Source organism: Littorina saxatilis, linkage group LG8 (genome assembly GCF_037325665.1).
Source record: "Littorina saxatilis isolate snail1 linkage group LG8, US_GU_Lsax_2.0, whole genome shotgun sequence".
Classification (NCBI taxonomy): Eukaryota; Metazoa; Mollusca; class Gastropoda; order Littorinimorpha; family Littorinidae; genus Littorina; species Littorina saxatilis.
In genome coordinates, this window is record NC_090252.1 from 70,233,234 (window position 1) to 70,245,688 (window position 12,455).

At 40.7% G+C, this 12,455-nt stretch overlaps 1 protein-coding gene across 1 annotated transcript in view; it reads left to right on the forward strand.

Moving 5' to 3' along the window:
- LOC138974875 (uncharacterized) overlaps positions 1 to 12,455 on the forward strand; it is an 87,465-nt gene that overhangs the window by 37,657 nt on the left and 37,353 nt on the right. The gene's annotated exons all lie outside the window — the stretch shown is intronic.

Genomic DNA, 12,455 nt, shown 5'->3' on the forward strand with positions numbered 1-12,455 from the left:
AACAATGCACACTGCGAATTATGCTGGGAACTAGTTTACTGCTGGTGCCATATCCACAACAATGCACACTGTGAATTATGTGGGAACTAGTTTATTGTTGGTGCCATATCCACAACAATCAGTGCACACTGTGAATTATGTGGGAACTAGTTTACTGTTGGTGCCATATCCACAACAATGCACACTGTGAATTATGTGGGAACTAGTTTACTGTTGGTGCCATATCCACAACAATGCACACTGTGAATTATGTGGGAACCAGTTTACTGTTGGTGTCACATCCACAACAATGCACACTGTGAATTATGTGGGAACTAGTTTACTGTTGGTGTTGTATCCACAACAATGCACACTGTGAATTATGTGGGAACTAGTTTACTGTTGGTGTCATATCCACAACAATGCACACTGTGAATTATGTGGGAACTAGTTTACTGTTGGTGTCATATCCACAACAATGTACACTGTGAATTATGTGGGAACTAGTTTACTGTTGGTGCCATATCCACAACAATGCACACTGTGAATTATGTGGGAACCAGTTTACTGTTGGTGCCATATCCACAACAATGCACACTGTGAATTATGTGGGAACTAGTTTATTGTTGGTGCCATATCCACAACAATCAGTGCACACTGTGAATTATGTGGGAACTAGTTTACTGTTGGTGCCATATCCACAACAATGCACACTGTGAATTATGTGGGAACTAGTTTACTGTTGGTGTCATATCCACAACAATGCACACTGTGAATTATGTGGGAACTAGTTTACTGTTGGTGCCATATCCACAACAATATACACTGTGAATTATGTGGGAACTAGTTTACTGTTGGTGTTATATCCACAACAAAGCACACTGTGAATTATGTGGAAACTAGTTTACTGTTGGTGTCATATCCACAACAATGCACACTGTGAATTATGTGGGAACTAGTTTACTGTTGGTGTCATATCCACAACAATGTACACTGTGAATTATGTGGGAACTAGTTTACTGTTGGTGCCATATCCACAACAATGCACACTGTGAATTATGTGGGAACTAGTTTATTGTTGGTGCCATATCCACAACAATCAGTGCACACTGTGAATTATGTGGGAACTAGTTTATTGTTGGTGCCATATCCACAACAATCAGTGCACACTGTGAATTATGTGGGAACTAGTTTACTGTTGGTGCCATATCCACAACAATGCACACTGTGAATTATGTGGGAACTAGTTTACTGCTGGTGCCATATCCACAACAATGCACACTGTGAATTATGTGGGAACTAGTTTACTGTTGGTGTTGTATCCACAACAATGCACACTGTGAATTATGTGGGAACTAGTTTACTGTTGGTGTCATATCCACAACAATGCACACTGTGAATTATGTGGGAACTAGTTTACTGTTGGTGTCATATCCACAACAATGTACACTGTGAATTAAGTGGGAACTAGTTTACTGTTGGTGCCATATCCACAACAATGCACACTGTGAATTATGTGGGAACTAGTTTATTGTTGGTGTCATATCCACAACAATGTACACTGTGAATTATGTGGGAACTAGTTTACTGTTGGTGTCATATCCACAACAATGTACACTGTGAATTATGTGGGAACTAGTTTACTGTTGGTGTCATATCCACAACAATGCACACTGTGAATTATGTGGGAACTAGTTTACTGTTGGTGTCATATCCACAACAATGCACACTGTGAATTATGTGGGAACTAGTTTACTGTTGGTGTCATATCCACAACAATGCACACTGTGAATTATGTGGGAACTAGTTTACTGTTGGTGTCATATCCACAACAATGTACACTGTGAATTATGTGGGAACTAGTTTACTGTTGGTGTTATATCCACAACAATGCACACTGTGAATTATGTGGGAACTAGTTTACTGTTGGTGTCATATCCACAACAATGCACACTGTGAATTATGTGGGAACTAGTTTACTGTTGGTGTTATATCCACAACAATGTACACTGTGAATTGTGTGTGAACTAGTTTACTGTTGGTGTTATATCCACAACAAAGCACACTGTGAATTATGTGGGAACTAGTTTACTGTTGGTGTCATATCCACAACAATGCACACTGTGAATTATGTGGGAACTAGTTTACTGTTGGTGCCATATCCACAACAACTGCACACTGTGAATTAAGTGGGAACTAGTTTACTGTTGGTGTCATATCCACAACAATGCACACTGTGAATTATGTGGGAACTAGTTTACTGTTGGTGTCATTTCCACAACAATGCACACTGTGAATTATGTGGGAACTAGTTTACTGTTGGTGTCCTATCCACAACAATGTACACTGTGAATTATGTGGGAACTAGTTTACTGTTGGTGTCATATCCACAACAATGCACACTGTGAATTATGTGGGAACTAGTTTACTGTTGGTGTCCTATCCACAACAATGCACACTGTGAATTATGTGGGAACTAGTTTACTGTTGGTGTCCTATCCACAACAATGTACACTGTGAATTATGTGGGAACTAGTTTACTGTTGGTGTTGTATCCACAACAATGTACACTGTGAATTATGTGGGAACCAGTTTACTGTTGGTGTCACATCCACAACAATGCACACTGTGAATTATGTGGGAACTAGTTTACTGTTGGTGTCATATCCACAACAATGCACACTGTGAATTATGTGGGAACTAGTTTACTGTTGGTGTTATATCCACAACAATGCACACTGTGAATTATGTGGGAACTAGTTTACTGTTGGTGTCATATCCACAACAATGTACACTGTGAATTATGTGGGAACTAGTTTACTGTTGGTGTTATATCCACAACAATGCACACTGTGAATTATGTGGGAACTAGTTTACTGTTGGTGTTATATCCACAACAATGTACACTGTGAATTATGTGGGAACTAGTTTACTGTTGGTGTCATATCCACAACAATGTACACTGTGAATTATGTGGGAACTAGTTTACTGTTGGTGTCATATCCACAACAATGCACACTGTGAATTATGTGGGAACTAGTTTACTGTTGGTGTCATATCCACAACAATGCACACTGTGAATTATGTGGGAACTAGTTTACTGTTGGTGTCATATCCACAACAATGCACACTGTGAATTATGTGGGAACTAGTTTACTGTTGGTGTCATATCCACAACAATGCACACTGTGAATTATGTGGGAACTAGTTTACTGTTGGTGTCATATCCACAACAATGTACACTGTGAATTATGTGGGAACTAGTTTACTGTTGGTGTCATATCCACAACAATGTACACTGTGAATTATGTGGGGAACTAGTTTACTGTTGGTGTCATATCCACAACAACTGCACACTGTGAATTATTTGGGAACTAGTTTACTGTTGGTGTCCTATCCACAACAATGCACACTGTGAATTATGTGGGAACTAGTTTACTGTTGGTGTCATATCCACAACAATGCACACTGTGAATTATGTGGGAACTAGTTTACTGTTGGTGTCCTATCCACAACAATGCACACTGTGAATTATGTGGGAACTAGTTTACTGTTGGTGTCATATCCACAACAATGCACACTGTGAATTATGTGGGAACTAGTTTACTGTTGGTGTCATATCCACAACAATGCACACTGTGAATTATGTGGGAACTAGTTTACTGTTGGTGTCATATCCACAACAATGTACACTGCGAATTATGTGGGAACTAGTTTACTGTTGGTGTCATATTCACAACAATGCACACTGTGAATTATGTGGGAACTAGTTTACTGTTGGTGTCATATCCACAACAATGTACACTGTGAATTATGTGGGAACTAGTTTACTGCTGGTGCCATTTCCACATCAATGCACACTGTGAATTATGTGGGAACTAGTTTACTGTTGGTGTCCTATCCACAACAATGTACACTGTGAATTATGTGGGAACTAGTTTACTGTTGGTGTCATATCCACAACAATGCACACTGTGAATTATGTGGGAACTAGTTTACTGTTGGTGTCATATCCACAACAATGTACACTGTGAATTATGTGGGAACTAGTTTACTGTTGGTGCCATATCCACAACAATGCACACTGTGAATTATGTGGGAACTAGTTTACTGTTGGTGTCATATCCACAACAATGCACACTGTGAATTATGTGGGAACTAGTTTACTGTTGGTGCCATATCCACAACAATGTACACTGTGAATTATGTGGGAACTAGTTTACTGTTGGTGTCATATCCACAACAATGCACACTGTGAATTATGTGGGAACTAGTTTACTGTAGGTGTCATATCCACAACAATGCACACTGTGAATTATGTGGGAACTAGTTAACTGTTGGTGTCATATCCACAACAATGCACACTGTGAATTATGTGGGAACTAGTTTACTGTAGGTGTCATATCCACAACAATGCACACTGTGAATTATGTGGGAACTAGTTTACTGTTGGTGTTATATCCACAACAATGCACACTGTGAATTGTGTGTGAACTAGTTTACTGTTGGTGTCATATCCACAACAATGCACACTGTGAATTATGTGGGAACTAGTTTACTGTTGGTGTTATATCCACAACAATGTACACTGTGAATTATGTGGGAACTAGTTTACTGTTGGTGTTATATCCACAACAATGTACACTGTGAAATATGTGGGAACTAGTTTACTGTTGGTGTCATATCCACAACAATGCACACTGTGAATTGTGTGTGAACTAGTTTACTGTTGGTGTCATATCCACAACAAAGCACACTGTGAATTAAGTGGGAACTAGTTTACTGTTGGTGTCATATCCACAACAATGCACACTGTGAATTATGTGGGAACTAGTTTACTGTTGGTGTCATATCCACAACAATGCACACTGTGAATTATGTGGGAACTAGTTTACTGTTGGTGTCATATCCACAACAATGTACACTGTGAATTATGTGGGAACTAGTTTACTGTTGGTGTCATATCCACAACAATGCACACTGTGAATTATGTGGGAACTAGTTTACTGTTGGTGTCATATCCACAACAATGCACACTGTGAATTAAGTGGGAACTAGTTTACTGTTGGTGTCATATCCACAACAATGTACACTGTGAATTATGTGGGAACTAGTTTACTGTTGGTGTCATATCCACAACACTGTACACTGTGAATTATGTGGGAACTAGTTTACTGTTGGTGTTATATCCACAACAATGCACACTGTGAATTATGTGGGAACTAGTTTGATGCTGGAATCATATCCACATAGATGAAGTATTCTGACAATGAGTGTTCATGTTTGTAACTTGAATGTGATTCCTCTCATTGTCAATTATGTCTTGAGGTTTTATTGACAGAGGTGACAGAGGTGGCATCTACTTCCTTCCACATATCCTCAACATCTCACATTCTGGTAACAGAGGATTCACTGGTACAGCAAATTAAACAAGAGGCGAAGCCTTCAAGGCTTCCGTAAGAATTCGACAAACAGTAACACAAACTCAATCACTCCGTCACACATACACACACACACACAGTAAGGAAAGGTGACACTAGATCTAGATCTGTCTGTCTGTAGCCTACTTACGGGGATACGACTGCCAGATGGCCAGATCGACACTGCGCTTTCGACAGCGCTTCCTCGCGCAGACACTGGAAACACGCTGTGCAGATTAACCTGCAGGAAATCTCCTTTGGTATCTTCTTTATCTATTTTTCTGGAGCTACGAAACCGAACAATGTGAAATCGTCTTCTCCGAATCGGCGAACTGCAGCTCGGTGATAACTGTATCTATACCACAATCCTTCACGCGATCTGACCTAACCTTGACCCCTGACCTGGTCTACATACCACACACGACACAAACCCGTCAGCTGTTTTTACCCCCCCCCAAAAAAAACCACCTCCCGTTTTCTTTGGATACACACTTTAACTACATACGTGCCGACGAAATGTTGATCATTGCTTCAATACTTTGAAGCTGTTGCTTGGATAATAACCAGGTAAAATTAGTATTTCGGTGTTCAGTCAAATGTTAAAGTTTCTATCACATACACACACACACACACACATACATACGCACAGACAGACAAAAGTTAGCATCGCATAGGCTACACTTACGTGAGCCAAAAACCATCATGTTTGTTTCTCTGTGTTTTGTTTGTTTCTTTTTGAATCAAATCAAAAGGGCAGAGAGAGAGAGAGAGAGAGAGAGAGAGAGAGAGAGAGAGAGAGAGAGAGAGAGAGAGAGAGAGAGAGAGAGAGAGAGAGAGAGAGAGAGAGAGAGAGAGAGTTAATCACTAATTGCAAATGGCATGCCCACTCCGGTGACCAGTTCGTTATTCCTCAAATAGCTGATACATGGTGTGTGTTTTAAGCTTTGACACGCTGTTGATTGACAGCTCTATTCAGACACAGAGGACAGTTCGCAAGGAAGCAGCCGTTTTTACTACACCGAGCCAGGATCTATACCGTATTAGACAAAAAAAATGTCTAACACTGTCTGCTGTATGTAGCACACACATCGTGTGACCGTCAGTGAAGACTTAGCTAACACCTCTGTGGACTGTGTGCCGTCCGCTTGTGCAAAACATTCGTTCAACAGTAGGTTTTCGAAACATTCAGATTTCTGTTGTAAACAAGTCGACTGTGAGTAGACCGATGTGTCATGTGCAGTGTTACAGTTTCCTTGCAGATGTCGTGTCTTTCATGTTTCAGTGACGCGCGCCTGACTAGAACAGAACTGGCTTAGGCCCGGTTTCGGTTTGAGTTGATCGCGTCTAGATTTTCAGCGACATCATACTGACTAGAACCGTGCTTGTATCGGATTTTTCCGATGCGCGACAGATGATTCGTTGTCAAGACCCTGGTCCCAAAACAACTTAACGCTTTTGCTGCGTTGTTAGAGAGAGAGAGAGAGAGAGAGAGAGAGAGAGAGAAAGAGAGAGAGAAAGAGAGAGAGAGAGAGAAAGAGAGAGAGAGAGACAGTAAGAGAGAGAGAGAGAGAGAGAGAGAGAGAGAGAGAGAGAGAGAGAGAGAGAGAGAGAGAAACTGAAACTGAAACTGAACTTTATTACCAAAGGATAGAGGTTTTAGGCAAAGCCTAATCTTACAACCTGTCCCTTATACAAACACTTAATACAGACGCACATAATATAGATAGTAAAATTGACAAGGTTATTGTTACTTACAGACGTATATAATGTAAATAGTAATAAGAAAAGGGTTATGGTTTTGTATACACATTCAAAAATGGGAAAAACATGTAGTATGGAAATTGCAGCATAGTTGCAATAATGCATTGCATATAAACATCCAAAACAACTAATAACAAAAGGGAGAAAACAAATGTGGGGAGGAATTGTCCCAATCATTCGCATGTATATCATTATCAATACTTACACATAAAGAACAAATCAAAATACAAACATAATTTGACTAAATGTAAAAAGCACTAAAAAATCAGACATGAAAAGTGTTCTATTTACCCATTAAGCGGGAATGAAACTGGCGCCTAAACGTTTTCACAGAAGAGGCATTTCGGAGGGGTAGGGGTATGGAATTCCATAGAGATGCTCCTGAGAAGGCTAAACTTGACTTATACAAGTCTAGACGAGGGATGGGGGGAATCAGGTTCTGGGACCCATATCTTTTTGTGGCATGTCTGAAATGTGATTTTAGATATCCAGGAACATTATTGTTAATTACTTTGTACATAAAGACAGCCTTGTTTAGCGTCAACTGATCTTTCAAGGGAAGGAAATTAAGGAGCTTTAATTTATCATCTGTTGGCTTATTTGACTCATGCAGAATTAGTTTTGCAGCACGGCGATGAAGAGAATTGAGTCGTTTGAGATGAACATCACTGCAGTTATCCCAAAGTGTTGAAGCAAAGTTGATATGGGGCATTATGTGAGCGTAATAAAACAACTTGAGTGCTTCCACATCGGCATAATGTCTTAATTTAGACAATAAGTACAAATTTTTAGATACTAATTTGCAAATTTTACTCAAGTGAGTTTGCCATTTCAATTCTTGATCAACGGTAACCCCTAATAATTTATGCTCTTTAACTTGTTGCACTTGAGTTGAATCAATTGACAGTTGAAGTTGTAAGGGTTTTAATTGGTGTTTTTGTCTAGTTGTAATCACCATACATTTCGTCTTAACAGGGTGAATAACCATTGCATTAGTGGTGCACCATTCTGTCATCTCATCTATACTTTTTTGAAGAGATTGGTTGACGGCTACCAAAGACTTCTGACTGGTGTGGATTGATGAATCATCCGCAAAGAACTCACATCTTACTTTCTCATCTGACACATGAAGAGGTAAATCATTTATATAAATACAGAACAATATAGGTCCTAATACAGACCCTTGAGGCACACCACTTTTGACAAAATCATTCGACGAAGTTTTACAGTTGATGAATACATATTGTGTCCGTTTTGAAAGATATGATTCGAAGAAGGCACAAGCAGAGTCATCTTTTAAGTAGCATTGTAATTTCTTTAATAATAAGGAGTGGTCTACAAGGTCAAAGGCTTTTTTAAAGTCCAGGAATAACGCTCCTGTTACTTCGGACTCATTAATAGCTGATAACCAAGTTTCACATAAAGAGCTGAGAGCAGTGTGGCATGAATGCTTAGAGCGAAATCCAGACTGAAATGGATGAAACAAATTCATTCGTTCCATATATTCCAGTAAATATTTCTGAATATGCTTCTCCAAAGGCTTAGATAAAACAGGTAAGAGGGAAATTGGTCGAAAGTTGTTAGGGTCCGTAAGATCCTTGCTTTTTGGGAGTGGCACTACCTTGGCACATTTTAAAATAGAGGGAAAAACGTTTTGTTGTATGCCAAGGTTGTAGACATAAGTCAGTGAATCAATTATGTATGGTAAAGCAAGTTTAAGCAACCGGACAGGAATCTTATCGGGACCCATTGACTTTTTATTCGCCATCTGTTCTATCAGTTTTCCAACCTCGTGGACAGTAATGGGTGGAATAGAAAACGTTTCGTTTTGAGTCAACTTTCGTCCACAAAATGTTTTTAATTTTTCTAGAGAGACATCAATATCAAGGGACTCATTCTGCGTGAGACAGGCTTTCAGTTTCTCTGCGAGCGAAATAAAGTGTTGATTAAAATCTTCTGGAGTTATTTGTGACGGAGAATATGTCGATCTCTTTCGAGATTTATCAAGAACTTCATTCATTGCTCGCCAAATTGTAGAAGTATCTCTCTTATCAGAAAGCAATTTATTAAAATAATCTGCTTTTGCTTGCCTTACCGTTTTCAACACTTCATTCCTTTGTAATTTGTACTCGCTTTTCATGTTATGTTCTTTAAAGAAATCACGCAACGCCATAGCCTCAATAATGTCCGATGTCAACCAAGGGGGCAGGTGGGGATGTTTCACCCTATGCTGACGTAGTGGAGCGTGTTTATCAATAATGGAACACAAAATCTCATGGAAAAGATCGCAAGCATCATCTGCGTTACTGCAATTAAATACGCTTTGAAATGGCGCTCGATTAAGATCACAGAAAAAGGCAGACTCGTCAAAGTATTTAAAACTTCTGTACTCGATAGTTGTATGACCTTTATGCTGTGATTTGGGCAATCTCAGAACAATCGAGCAAAAAACAGAATAATGATCACTGAAAGTGGAGTGTACTACTTGTACATTTGAAACAGTGGTCTTATTATCAGTATAAATGTGATCAATAAGGGTAGATGAATTATTGGTTTCTCTTGTAGGGGTTTTAACTAGCTGGTGAAGACCAAATAGAGCAGTGGTTGAGCCCCAAGTTGTTTGGGGTCTCTGTAAATTAATGTTAAAATCACCAAGCAATAGTACATTCTCATCATGACGTTTTGCTCTGTCCATCATTAAAACAAAATCATCATTCCAACTTGATGTTTCAGCAGGATTCCGATATATATAACATATTAACAAAGGCGAGGATTTACCATTTTTCAACTCCACCCACAAACATTCCACATTTTCATCTTCAAGATCGGCCCTTCGCTTCACAATGCCAGCAATAGACCGATGGACATACAGAGCAATACCTGTTTGGCCAGTTTGTGCACTATCGCGTCGTAAAACAGAGTAATTTGGAATATCAATCAGGCTGTCCGAAACACGCGAATCTAGACGTGTTTCGCAAACACCAAAAAGATGTACGAGCTGTGGTTGTTTGTTCAAAAATACACAAACATCAGGCACTTTGTTGACTAAATGGTAAATGTTCAAATGCCCGATACGGAGAGAAGAATCCGCCGTTGACATTAAATAAAAGTGTAATAATTATTAGAACAATTTAACAACAACAACAAAATATGCAAAAATTCAAGCACAAAATGGGAAGAAGATTGAACAAACAAACAAAAAAAGAAGAGAAAGTGAGACAGTTGCGCAGCCCTAATGACTCACATACACGCGCACACACAAACAATTACTCTGATATAAGATCAAAATTAATGAAGGGAAGAAACTTGACCAAAAATTGAAAAATTAAAGGGAGGTTACAATCAGTGAATCCCCAAACCTAGGACAAGGGCCTTTGCAAAAATACGAAGACAATGCAGTAAACACAAGCGCAGCCGCCCGGTCTACACTTTATATAATAAGAAGGGAGGCGGAGGGGGCACGATTATGCCTCAAACACTGAATCAAGATTGCGTGGCCGTAAACGGTTTCACACACTGGAGGCAACAAGGTCCGTTGTACAGCAATCCAGGTCAACTAAGAAAGTGTAACACAGTGTCTTAAACAACAGCCAAACTCACTTTTAGCGAGCTCAATGTTCTGATGAAACACATAATGTTCTGATGAAACACAAAATGTTCTGGTGAATCAATTAATGTTCTCATTAAACACACGAGTACGTTTGACACCGCAAAACACAGTTAAACCGCGGTAAACGTCGACACAATTCTGAAGATTTATATGTTTGAAGATCAGAAAACAAATCATCTGGGAAGGGAACAGTCACAGTGCACCAGCACGTGTTTTAAAGTCCGGTCACAAGAAAGGGAACAGTTTTTGATTGGTTTTTGCTCTTTTCCTTTCCTCCTCCTCTCTCTCTCTCTCTCACTTATTTCTTTCACACTCAAGCATGTGCGCGCGCACGCGCACGCACACACACACACACACACACACACACACACACACACACACACACACACACACACACACACACACACACACTACTCCACTCTCGTTAAACAGATAATGGCAGGTGTCAAGCGACTTGAGGGCTACTTGCCCAGGGAGCGGTGAAGTGTGACGATGGGGTGACCCAGGGCGCTCCATATTGTCTGTGAGGAGCAGGGTAGCCAGGTGCATAGTACATGGGAGGTGGGTAAGGGAATGGAGGATAGTAGGGATTATACATTGATGAGAAAGGCATATGTGGTGATGGGGGCATGTGTTGAGTGTGACTCACAGGTTCATCACTCATTGCTTGATGTTGCAACCACATGGGGAGTGGCGGCTGTCCGGTTGACGGGTGTCGCTGTGGTGCCTGCTGCATCCGCTCCTGGGTATGCAGAGTCTGCCACGGGGCCGGACGAGCAGCAGGCTTCTGGTTGCGCTGGTCCTGGTCGCTGTGCTGTCGCTCGTCTGCCTTGTTAGAAGGGGCGACTTGGGATGGTCGCTGCAGGCCTTGTTCAGATGGCGACGTTCTTGTGTTCTGTTTGGTCACGCTGGCGTAGGATGCGTGTTCCTTTTTAGTGTCAGTGCTTGCTTCATAAAGCACCGCTTTTGCTTCTCGCAGCAACAATGACAGTCCTCTCGCGGAATAATGGACTTTGTCCGCAAGAAGGCCAGGGTTTATCTTCCCTTGTTGGTCCCTTTTCCAAACGGACTTCAGAGACAGAAAGGATACGTTCTCTCCACAAATGTTTGCCAGTTCACTGTTTATCTTGGAGATTTTTTCATTCCTTTTGTGGTGACTCTGCGGTGGGATGGCTGCGACAAACGTTGTGGCTGTGGGGAAATGGGTGGCAATGGCTTCTAATAGCTTTTTGTACTCCTGTACAATGTCAACATCTTGAGCCCCATAGTCATTAGTGCCAACATTTAGGAGAAGTTTCCCTACCTGTGGGAAGATAGCTCCTGTACAAATAATCTGTGTTAGCTGTGCTATGTTTACTCCTCTAAATGTTCTAATCTGTGTTTGGCCTGATCTGTCTAGTCGTCTCCTGTCTATGTGTTTCAGGTTTGAGTCTCCTATCAGTAATGTCTTACATGACGGGGGGAGACGCAATGTCGGTGTATGGGGCACATAGTCTTTCTCTGACAGAAGAGCATTGTAAACTCTTTCCTGCTTCGGGGAGGTGGGCGGCGACCCAGTATCAGACACTGTCCGGTCCAAGGATACAGTTGGCACGGTGGAGCGACCCGAGGGTTGAGCGTAGCGCCCATTGTTGATCAATGTCTGAATTGGCTTCGCATCAGATTGCCCGGAGACGTCACGGTCG